Source organism: Tachyglossus aculeatus, chromosome 21, assembly GCF_015852505.1.
Source record: "Tachyglossus aculeatus isolate mTacAcu1 chromosome 21, mTacAcu1.pri, whole genome shotgun sequence".
Taxonomy (NCBI): Eukaryota; Metazoa; Chordata; class Mammalia; order Monotremata; family Tachyglossidae; genus Tachyglossus; species Tachyglossus aculeatus.
In genome coordinates, this window is record NC_052086.1 from 35,920,652 (window position 1) to 35,931,322 (window position 10,671).

The window sequence follows — 10,671 nt, forward strand, 5'->3', positions numbered from 1 at the left end:
AGCTGGGCTGGAAGGCCGCTGGGAGTGGGGAGCCATTATGAACAGAGACTGGAGGTTCTTTGTGATGCTAGGAGAGTTGCAGGAAAGAGTTGATGACAGGGATTCTGGTCTATGACCTTAGCAGCTTATTTTTGCACAGGGAATTAATTTGTTGAGCATTCTTGTCAATTTCCAGTCACACAGGACACTGGCCCTGGAACCCCACCCAGCCTCAGTGGAAAAAATTACAAATATCCTCCCAGGGCCCAAAGGCTGGGCTCAGGATCATTGTAAACTAGTTTTCAAGATCCTTTAGGGCAGGGATCATGCCTACTCACTCCACTGGGCTCTCTTCCAAGATCTTAGTAACTATTAAATAATATTATCATTTGTAGTAGTATTATTGTTAACTGTGGAATTAATTAAGCAATTTGCTTTGTGCCAAACACTGTGCTAAGTGCTGGGGAGAATGCAGTGCAATCAGATTAGTGCACTCAATAAATGTTACTGTTGTCATTGATTGACTGATTACCTTGCCCAGTCCGGCTTCTTCCAGTGAAGGGTGAACACAAGAACTCACTGCAGGTATGACAATCCAACATATTCAGATACGCCAGTTCCCACTCGGATACAGCACGGGCCTGGGAGTCAGAAGGAGCTTAGTTTTAATCCCAGCTCTGCCATTTGTCTGCTGTGTGACCTTGGGCAAGTCCTTCACTTCTCTGGGTCTCAGTTACCTCATCTGCAAAATGGGACTTAAGACTATGGGCTCCATGTGGGACCTAGACTGTGTTCAATATTAATAGCTTGTATCTACTGCAGTTCTTACCCCTCTCAGGCTCACACCTGGAGAGTTTCTGGTACTCTACCAGTCTCGACTACAGGAGGGAAAGTCAACCAGAGCCATATCCATTCCATTCCTAGCTTGGACAGCGGCTAGCAAGTGGAAGGCAATCTGCCACATGTCAAAACTCACCTGTGCTGGGCAGCAGCAGCATGGGAGAGAATCAAGGGTGAAGACTCAAGTATACTGTGCAGAAGGAGGCAGTGGTAAACCACTTCTATATTTTTACCAAGAACTCTCCATGAATACACTACCAGAACAATTGCAGATGGAAGTGGGGCATTCTGGGAGAGATGTGCCCATGGCGTCGCTATGGGTCGAAGATGACTGGACAGCATAAGACAAGACTGCAGTTTTTAGCACAGTTCCTGGCACATAGTAAGTGCTTGCCAAATACCATAAAAAGAGAGGAGCTAAACCCTCATTTCCAATTTTCCCACTCCCTTCTGCATCACCCTAATACTTGGATTTGCATCCTTTTTTCACTCCTCCCTCACCCCTATATCACTTCTGTTCGTATCCACAATTTATTTATTTATTTATATGAATGTCTGTCTCCCCTCTCTAGGCTGTGAGCTCATTATGGGCAGGGAACATGTCAACCAATTCCTTTATATTGTACTCTCCTAAGTGCTCTGGAGTTCAGTGCTCTGGAGACAGTAAGCCCTTAATAAATGATTAATTGATTGATTGACCTGGCCAGTGCTTAATGGAGACCACACTGATTGTGTTTGTCTTCACCACTTCTTCCAGGAGGGTGGAACACCCAGCTCCCTCAGTTCTTCCTTCCCCTGACAAGAGAAGCAGCATGGCATAGAGAAGCAGCATGCTGTAGTGAATAGAGCATGGGCCTGGAAGTCAGTAGGTCAAGGGTTCTGATTCCAGCTCCACAACCTGTCTGCTGTGTGACCTTGGTCAAGTCACTTCACTTCCTTATGCCTCAGTTACCTCATCTGTAAAATGGAAATTGAGAATGTGAGCCCCATGTGGGACGGGGACTCTGTCCAACCCAATTTGTTTGTATCCATCCTAGGGCTTAGTGCAGTGTCTGACATCTAGTAAGTGCTTCAACAGATACCACAATCATTATTATTATTACTAAGTTAATACCAGGAAGGCAGATCGATGCCTTCTTCCTCAGACATACAGCACATAGAGGGACAACTTCCAGGAGGTCAGGAGTCTGCCCATGATATATACTAAGCACCCACAAAAAGAAGGTCATGGTGCAGTCCTTCATCTCTGGGACTATACAATGTGGTGAAGGAGCCTCCTAGATTTTCAGGTGTTTTTTTTATGGTATTTGTAAAGCGCTTACTATGTGTCAAACACTGTTCTAAGCACTGGGGTAGATACAAGGTAATCAGGTTGTCCCATGTGGGGCTCATAGTCTTAATCCCCATTTTACAGATGAGGTAACTGAGGCACAGAGAAGTTAAGTGAATTGACCAAAGCCACACAGCAGACAAGTGGTGGAGCCAGGTGTGACAGTGGCACTGGAGTGCCATATTATCTTTTTTTTAGTTCTTTATTAATAATAATAATAATAATAATGGCATTTATTAAGCGCTTATTATGTGCAAAGCACTGTTCTAAGTGCTGGGGAGGTTACAAAGGGATCAGATTGTCCCACGGGGGGTTTACAGTCAACCCCCATTTTACAGATGAGGTAACTGAGGCACAGAGAAGTTAAGTGACTTGCCCAAAGTCACACAGCTGACAATTGGCAGAGCTGGGATTTGAACCCCTGACCACTGACTCCAAAGCCCGTGCTCTTTCCACTGAGCCACACTGTTTCTCTGAGGTATTTGCTGAGCACTTACCATGTGTCAAGTACTGTTCTAAGCACTGGGGTAGAACCAAGATAATCAGGTTGGACAATCACTGTGAGCAGAACACTGTCTTAAACGCTTGGGAGAGTACAATACAGTAGAATTGGTAGACACGTTCCCTCCCCACAACAAGTTTACAATCTAGAAGGGGAAGACAGAAATTAATGGAAATATATAAATGATGGTAACAGTGCTGTGGGACTGAGGGAGGGGTGAATACAGGAAACAAATCCAAGTATTAGGGTGATACAGAAGGGAGCGGGAGAAGAGGGAATGAGGGCCTAGCTGGGAAAGGCCTCATGGAGAGGATATATTTTTTATAAGGCTTTTAAGGTGGGGAGAGAGATCGTCTGTTGAATATGAAGGAGGTCATTCCAAGCTGAAGGCAGAATGTGTTTGAGAGGTAGGTGGCAAGATAGATGAGATTGAGGTACAGTGGGTAGGTTAGCATTAGAGGAGTGAAGTGTGCTGGCTGGGTTGTAGTAGAAATCATTGTGTGGGGAGAACAAAGATGCAAATGTTAGTGACAAAGCTAAGGAAGGATGAACACATGATCAGGACATATCACCCCACTCCTCAAAAAACTCCAGAGGTCTCCCATCCACCTCCGCATCAAACAAAAACTCCTCACCATTGGTTTTAAAGCACTCCATTACCTTGCTCCCTCCTTGCTCACCTTGCTTCTCTCCTACAACTCAGCCCACCTACTTTGCTCCTCTAGTGCTAGCCTTCTCACTGTGCCTCCAACTCGCCTATCTCACCACTAACCCCTAGCCTACATCCTGCTTCTGGCCTGGAACACCCTCCCTCCTCAAATCCTACAGATAATGACTCTCCCCCACTTTAAAGCCTTATTGAAGGCACATCTCCTCCAAGAAGCCCCACCTTTCCTCATCTCCCACTCCCTTCTGCATTACCCTGACTTGTTCCCTTTGCTCTTCCCCCATCCTTATGTACATATCTGTAATTTTCTTTATTTTTATTGATGTCTGTCTCCCCCTCTCCTGGATGGTAAGCTCACTGTGGGCAGGGAATGTGTCTTTCTTATTGAACAGAGTAAGCGCTCAATAAATATGAATGAATGAACACGTTATCCTAGCTCTTCTCCCAACCCACCTACTTCACTCCTCTAATGCTCACCTATTTCTTGTGTCCAATCACGTCTTTCTCACCAACACCCCCTCTCTCTGGACTGGAATTCCCTCCCCCTTCGCAGCTGACAGACTTTCATGCTCTCCATCTTCAAAGCCCTTCTAAAGACATGTCTCCTCCAGGAAGCCTTCCTGGACTAACATCTCAACTCCCCGAGCTATTCTCCCTGCCCTTGTGTTCATAACACCTAGCACTTTAATACTCCTCCCCCGACTCCCAGAGTCCTAATAATAATAATAATAATAATAATAATAATAATAATAGCATTTATTAAGCACTTACTATGTGCAAAGCACTGTTCTAAGCACTGGGGAGTTTACAAGGTGATCAGGTCATCCCACGTGTGGCTCATAGTCTTAATCCTCATTTTACAGATGTGGCAACTGAGGCGCAGAGAAGTTAAGTGACTGGCCCAAAGTCACACAGCCGACAAGTGGCAAAGCCGGGATTTGAACCAGTGATCTCTGACTTAAGCCCGTGCTCTTTCCAATGAGCCACGCTGCTGCAGACACTATTCCCTGTCCATGACGAGTTTACAATCTAGAGGGTTCTAAGGGTAACAAGTTGGGTGCTCACTAAGTGCTAGTCCAACAGGAGTCTCTAGCAAGCAATATCCCTTCCGTTCCCACCCTCAGTGGGCTGGCCTGGAAGGCTGGCCTGGAATTCCTAAGGGACCAGAATCACCTCTGCATCAAACAGGAACTCCTTACTATTCTCTTTATTGTCAGAAGGACCCAAGTTCTAAAGCTGGCTTAGCCACTTGGGTGCTGTGTGACCTTGGGCAAGTCACTTGACTTCTCTGTGCCTCATTTCCCTCATCTGTAAAATGAGGAGTAAGACTGTGAGCCCACGTGGGACAGGGACTGTAAACACCCTGAGTAGCTTGTATCTACCCCAGTGCTTAGAAGAGTCCTTGACACATAGCTCTTAACAAATACCATTATTATTGTTATTATTATCATTATTACAGTAAGCACTCAATAAATGTGAATGATCGATTGATTGATCAGCCCACAAATGTTTCTTCCAGAATTCCAGCCAGGGTCCCTAGAGGTGCAGAGTTGGGAGGTTGAGATAACTGTGGGCTCTAGACCCCCGGTCATGCTATGATCTGTCAACTCTGTTGGGTAGGGACCGTTTCTGTATGTTGCCAACTTGTACTTCCCAAGCGCTTAGTACAGTGCTCTGCACACAGTAAGTGCTCAATGAATACGATTGAATGAATGAATGAACTCTGCATCTCTCAAGCTTCTAGACCTTTCAGAGGGGGGACCTCTGGCTTTATGGACAGAGGGAGAGGCAGGCTAGAACAGAGCCTTCAGTAAACCCTGTTTGGAAACGTGGTTCCAAAGGTCGGCTGGGAAAACAACCATCTTCCTCCTCATTCCATCAACAGCATGCCAAAGGTGCCATCTACTGGGCATATTTTCTCATGAAAATGGCTGCAGTCATAGAGGAAAAACACCCCAGGGGGGAGTGAGATTGACAAGGGCTGTTAATCTGCTTGGTGAGGGGAGGAGGGAGGCGTGGGGAGGGAGGAAGAAAGCTCGTTGTAAAAAAATGCCCCCTAGATTGCATCCAGACATCACAGATGATGGTTATTTGATTTGTAAATGTCTACCTAGTTGGAAAAACTACCTTAAATAATACCAGGTTGTCAAACGCAGTGTTGATCTATGGGCTGTTTTGAACTTGACTGCAGCTGAGTGGTGGAGCGGTGGGGTCTGTATTTTTCCCAGTACATCCAGGATAAACACGCTGTCTCTGCGCATATGTTTGTCATTGACAGATTCTGACTGCACCTACAGTATGTCATTACCTTGTTCGCTCACTTGAGCATTTTCCTCGACTTCCCTTAATGATAGCATCTGGGAAGGAGAGATGAGGGGTGGGAAACAGGGAGGGAGGCAGAGGAGGAAGGGAGGGAAAGAAGATGAGAAGGGAGGTGGAGTTGGGGGGAAGAGGGGAAAAAAGGAGCAAAAGGCAATTTCAGTAGTGAATGTATTTTCGGCCACACCATAATCCCCTCCAGATTGTGAGACATGCTGGGACGAGCTTGAAGGGCCAGCCCACTGGGCCCTTTGCCTGAAGGGAAACTGATTAAACATTATTTTGGATGAAGGGCTTGAAGAGTGGTAGGGGGGTGGGGAAGAAACCAAGAGTTTGATTTTTCTCCCCCAAGATCACAAAGGCAAAGCCACTAAAAGTCAAAAGACTCAGCCACATGTTCTTATCTTTGGCACACACCCCTTCCCTCCCAAGTGGCTCCGTTTGTGGTTTCTTCTTCACAAAACCTGGGGGAGGCTCCAGGGTGGGGGTCTCCAAAGGGCTCCCAAACTGACTGCCTTTCCCTGGGCCCGGTTGGTGGGAGGAGAATTGGAGCTGGGGACAGAGCCCAGCTGGGGTTACTTGGCTCCCTCTGCCATCTGCTAAATCCACAGATGTGGGAGAAAAGGGGCCTAGGAGGAGCGGAAGAGGAAGAAGATTGTCCTCTCAGAAGGGAGGGAGGTTTATGGGTCCTGAATGTTTCTAGGTTGGATGATGGGCTACAAACACAGAGATGGAGCTGGCAGTCCAGCTGCTTCCAGGAGCCCTCCAGCTGCAGAGTCGGGGGTCTTCCCCTCTCACAGGGGCCTGGGCAATTTCCCCCAAATCCAGCCTTGTTGGGAGGCTTGTACTGCCCAGACATGTTTGTGGGAGGGAGAGGGATATATTTCTGGGAGAAGGAGAATTGGGAAAGTGGTAGTCCTTTAAGAAGAGGGTCCAGCCTGCTGCCTTGATTCTTCTCCAGCCTAGACATTTCCAGCTCTGAGGGCCAAGCGAGGAACCAGCCTGGGCTTGTCTCACACTAACAGAACTGCTGACATTTCAGGCTCTGACAGCCTGCAGTTTCCTCAGGATCTCAAAAGGATGGGGCCTTGGGAGATTGTTCTCCCCAGCTCCACCTCTCCTTCTTCCTTTCCATCACTCTCTCACTCATTCAGACCTTTTGGGTCTCCTTGTTTCTGTCTTTATGTCTAATAATAATCATTGTGGTATGCGTTAAATGCTTACTCTGTGCCAAGCCCGATGCACTGCACTGGTGTGAATAAAATACCGTCAGATCAGAACAGGGATTAAGGAGAAAGGAAAACAAATATTTAGTCCCCCATTTTACCAATGAAGAAATGGAGGCATAGACAGGTTAAGTGACTTACCCAAGGTTACACAACAGGCAAGTTGGGGAGCCAGTCTTAGGACTCAGGTGTTCTGGCTTCCAGCCCTGTCCTCTTTGCACCAGACCACAATGAACTATACCTTTTCGTTTAATAATAACAATAATAATGATGATGATGGCATTTGTTAAGCGCTTACTATGTGCAAAGCACTGTTTTAAGCACTGGGGAGGTTACAAGGCGATCAGGTTGTCCCACGGGGGGCTCACAGTCTTCATCCCCAATTTACAGATGAGAGAACTGAGGCCCAGAGAGGTGAAGTGACTTGCTCAAAGTCACACAGCTGACAATTGGCAGAGCCAGGATTTGAACCCATGACATGGAGCCTCCATCCCTGTTTTTCTCATGTCTCTATCTATAGCTCCACTTCTGTCTTCCCTTTCGTTTCCATCTCTATCTCACTCTCCTCTCTTCTTTTCTACTTTACTCCTGTTTGAAATTTCCATGACACATCATGTCAATGTGGAATCTTTTTCCTCTTCTCCTCCCCCCCCCGCCCTACCTCCTTCCCCTCCCCACAGCACCTATATATATATATATATATATATATATATGTATGTACAGATTTATTACTCTATTTACTCTATTTTACTTGTACATATTTACTATTCTATTTATTTTGTTAATGATGTGTGTTTAGCTTTAATTCTGTTTATTCTGACAACTTGACACCTGTCCACGTTTTGTTTTGTTTCTGTCTTCCCCTTCTAGACTGTGAGCCCGTTGTTGGGTAGGGACCATCTCTATGTGTCACCAACTTGTACTTGTCAAGCGCTTAGTACAGTGCTCTGCACCCAGTAAGCGCTCAATAAATACGATTGAATGAATGAATGAATGAATGAGTCCTATCAACAACCCCCTTGCCAAGAGAGAGAACTAAGAAGAAATCCTTGGGGTCAGGTGAGTTCAGTCCAAACCCCAGGTCTTTATGGAGGTCCAGACTTCAGACTTCACACCGATCATTGAGTGGGCTTGGCTTCTGATAACCTGTTTGGGCTTCTCTTTGGACCCTGAGGTTCTCTTGGCCTACTGACACTGTATGAGAGGAATGTGTCAATCAACTCTATCATACTCTCCCAAGTGCTGCTGTGCACACAGGAAGCCCTCAATAAATACCATTGATAATGATGATGGTGATGATGATGCTGCTGCTTCTCTACTGTTCAGGCTTGAGGGCCTCTGGAAGCCTTTTATCATCCCCTGGGAGAAGAGATATATATCCTTGTGTATACCCTTGGCTGCTGTGCCCTGTGGGCTGAATCCATGGAGATGGTCCTGTCCCAACCTCCTCGAGTCAGAATTCCTCATTGTCCCTCAAAACTGTAAGCCCACCCTGGGCAGGGAACATTTCTACCAACTCTACTGTATTGTATTCTCCCAAGGGCTTAGTGCTCTGTACACAGGAAGTGCTTAATAACTGCGATAGATTGATTCCCAGTTTGCTCAGATCAGGAGGGGATTCAGGATCTCTCCCGCTGGGGACAGAGGTCTACCCTCTGGCCCTCTGGCAATTGACCCCAGCGGTCTGGAGAGGATGGGGGCTTCCCTGTGTTACATAAAGTGAGAAAGATTCCCATGCTGGCACTGAAAACCACCAGGAGTTGGGGATTGTGGCTACCCTAGACTAGCTGATTGGTGACCAGGCAGGTACAAGGATCTCCCTTAAGTCTTTGCTCCTAGATTGGCCCCTCCATGTGCCTTGAATTCAGCTATGAGGCATTTCTCTAACCCCTAAAGCACTTAGTACAGTGCCTTAAAGACAATAAATTTGATTGACTGACTGACCCCTCCAAGCGGCCCCTCTCTTGTTTATGTCTGGTCCGGCAATGGCCGTTCTTCCACTCTGAATGCAGCCGGCCTGCTGGCCTGACCAGACCCTGAGAAGCCCTCTTGCACAGCAGCCAAAAACAAACAAATATGCCTCTCTTTCCAGGGGAAGCTGGGTCAGGGAACAAAAGATCCATTGGATTCTGTTTGCCCATTTGCCTGTTACTTCATTGTGTGTGCAGAGCCCTATGGGTTGCCGGGAAAGGAGAAAGACTAGAGTCTCAGTGACTCCAGTCAGGGCAGAGCCAGGACTGACTGTCTGATTCTCAACATTTCCTTTTCTTTTTCTGGCTTTATGGTCTCTCTTTCCTGCTGGGTTGGGACAGGAGATGGGTTGAATCTGTGGGGCAGGAGACAGGGTGAGACTTTTGGGTGGGTGGTGGCTGAAGGCAGGCATGGCAAGTCGGGAGCCCTTCTGTCAACCTGGCCCCTGCTGCCTCTACCCAGCTCTGTTCTGAGACCCTTAAGAGCTCATTATCAGTCAATCCAACAACAAGTGGTATGTACTAAGAGCTAATGCTGGCAGGACATCGTAATAAGCATTTGGGAGAGGACACTACATTAGACTTGGTAGAACTGATTCCTGCCCTTGAGAAGCTTAGGCCTTGTGAGGACAAATGCCTAGGCCAGTCAACTTGCTGCCCAAGGGTTAAAATTGGTATGCTCATACTGCAAACACCTCAAATTTCAATAACAACAATAATGAAATAGTATTCATGTTCATTAAGTGCTTATTATGACCAAAGCACTGTGTTCAGTTCCAGGGCAGATATAAGATAATAAGATTGGACCCAGTTCCTGCCCCACCAGAACTCCCAGTGAAAGAGTGAAAGAGAACAGGACTTTTATCACCATTTTATAGATCAATCAATCAATCAATCGTATTTATTGAACGCTTACTGTGTGCAGAGCACTGTACTAAGCGCTTGGGAAGTACAAGTTGGCAACATATAGAGACGGTCCCTACCCAATAGTGGGCTCACAGTCAAGAAGGGGGAGACAGAGAACAAAACCAAACATATTAACAAAATAAAATAAATAGAATAGATATGTACAAGTAAGATAAATAGAGTAATAAATACGTACAAACATATATACATATATACAAGTACTGTGGCGAAGGGAAGGAGGTAAGGTGGGGGGAATGGCGAGGGGGAGAAGGGGGAGAGGAAGGAGGGAGCTCAGCCTGGGAAGGCCTCCTGGAGGAGGTGAGCTCTCAGTAGGGCCTTGAAGGGAGGAAGTGAGCTAGCTTGGCGGATGTGCAGAGGGAGGGCATTCCAGGCCAAGGGGATAACGTGGGCCGGGGGTCGATGGCGGGACAGGAGATCACACCATCACACCGCGCGGCCCTGCCGCTCCTGGAAGGCTCCTCTCCTCAGAGCGCCACCATTGACGCCCGGGACTCCGTTCCCGAGAGGCCTGCCCGCCCGCCCGCCATCGCAGCGCCCCCACGGACGCCCCCCCTGCTTCCACCCCCCCCCCCAAAACTTAGGCGACCTTCCTTAAAGTGCCCCTCATCCCCCCCTTCCCAGTCCGGTCCTGACTGACTCTCCCCCCGCCCCCAGGTAAAAAGCCCTCGTTAGCACCATGTTACATTAACGACAACCTCATTGGCACCTCCTCAGCCCTCCCATGCTAGTTGACTGTCCGCTCCTCTCCCCAGGTATCTCTGCTCCCTGACCCCCCTTAACAGGCCCACCCTACTCCAGCACTTAATATTTTGTATCTGCTCTCTGTGACATCATTATCTGCCAATTTTATTATTGCCATAGCATATTGATTGTTTAACTACACCCTGTGATGCCATCGCCTACTTATATCA

General features: G+C 47.2%; 1 non-coding gene across 1 annotated transcript; it reads left to right on the forward strand.

Annotated features, from left to right (window-relative positions):
- Positions 1 to 807: 807 nt before the first annotated feature.
- Positions 808 to 945, forward strand: LOC119943032. Its single transcript, XR_005455518.1, has one exon. It is a non-coding gene; the product is annotated as a small nucleolar RNA SNORA7 (small nucleolar RNA).
- The last annotated feature ends 9,726 nt before the right edge of the window (positions 946 to 10,671 follow it).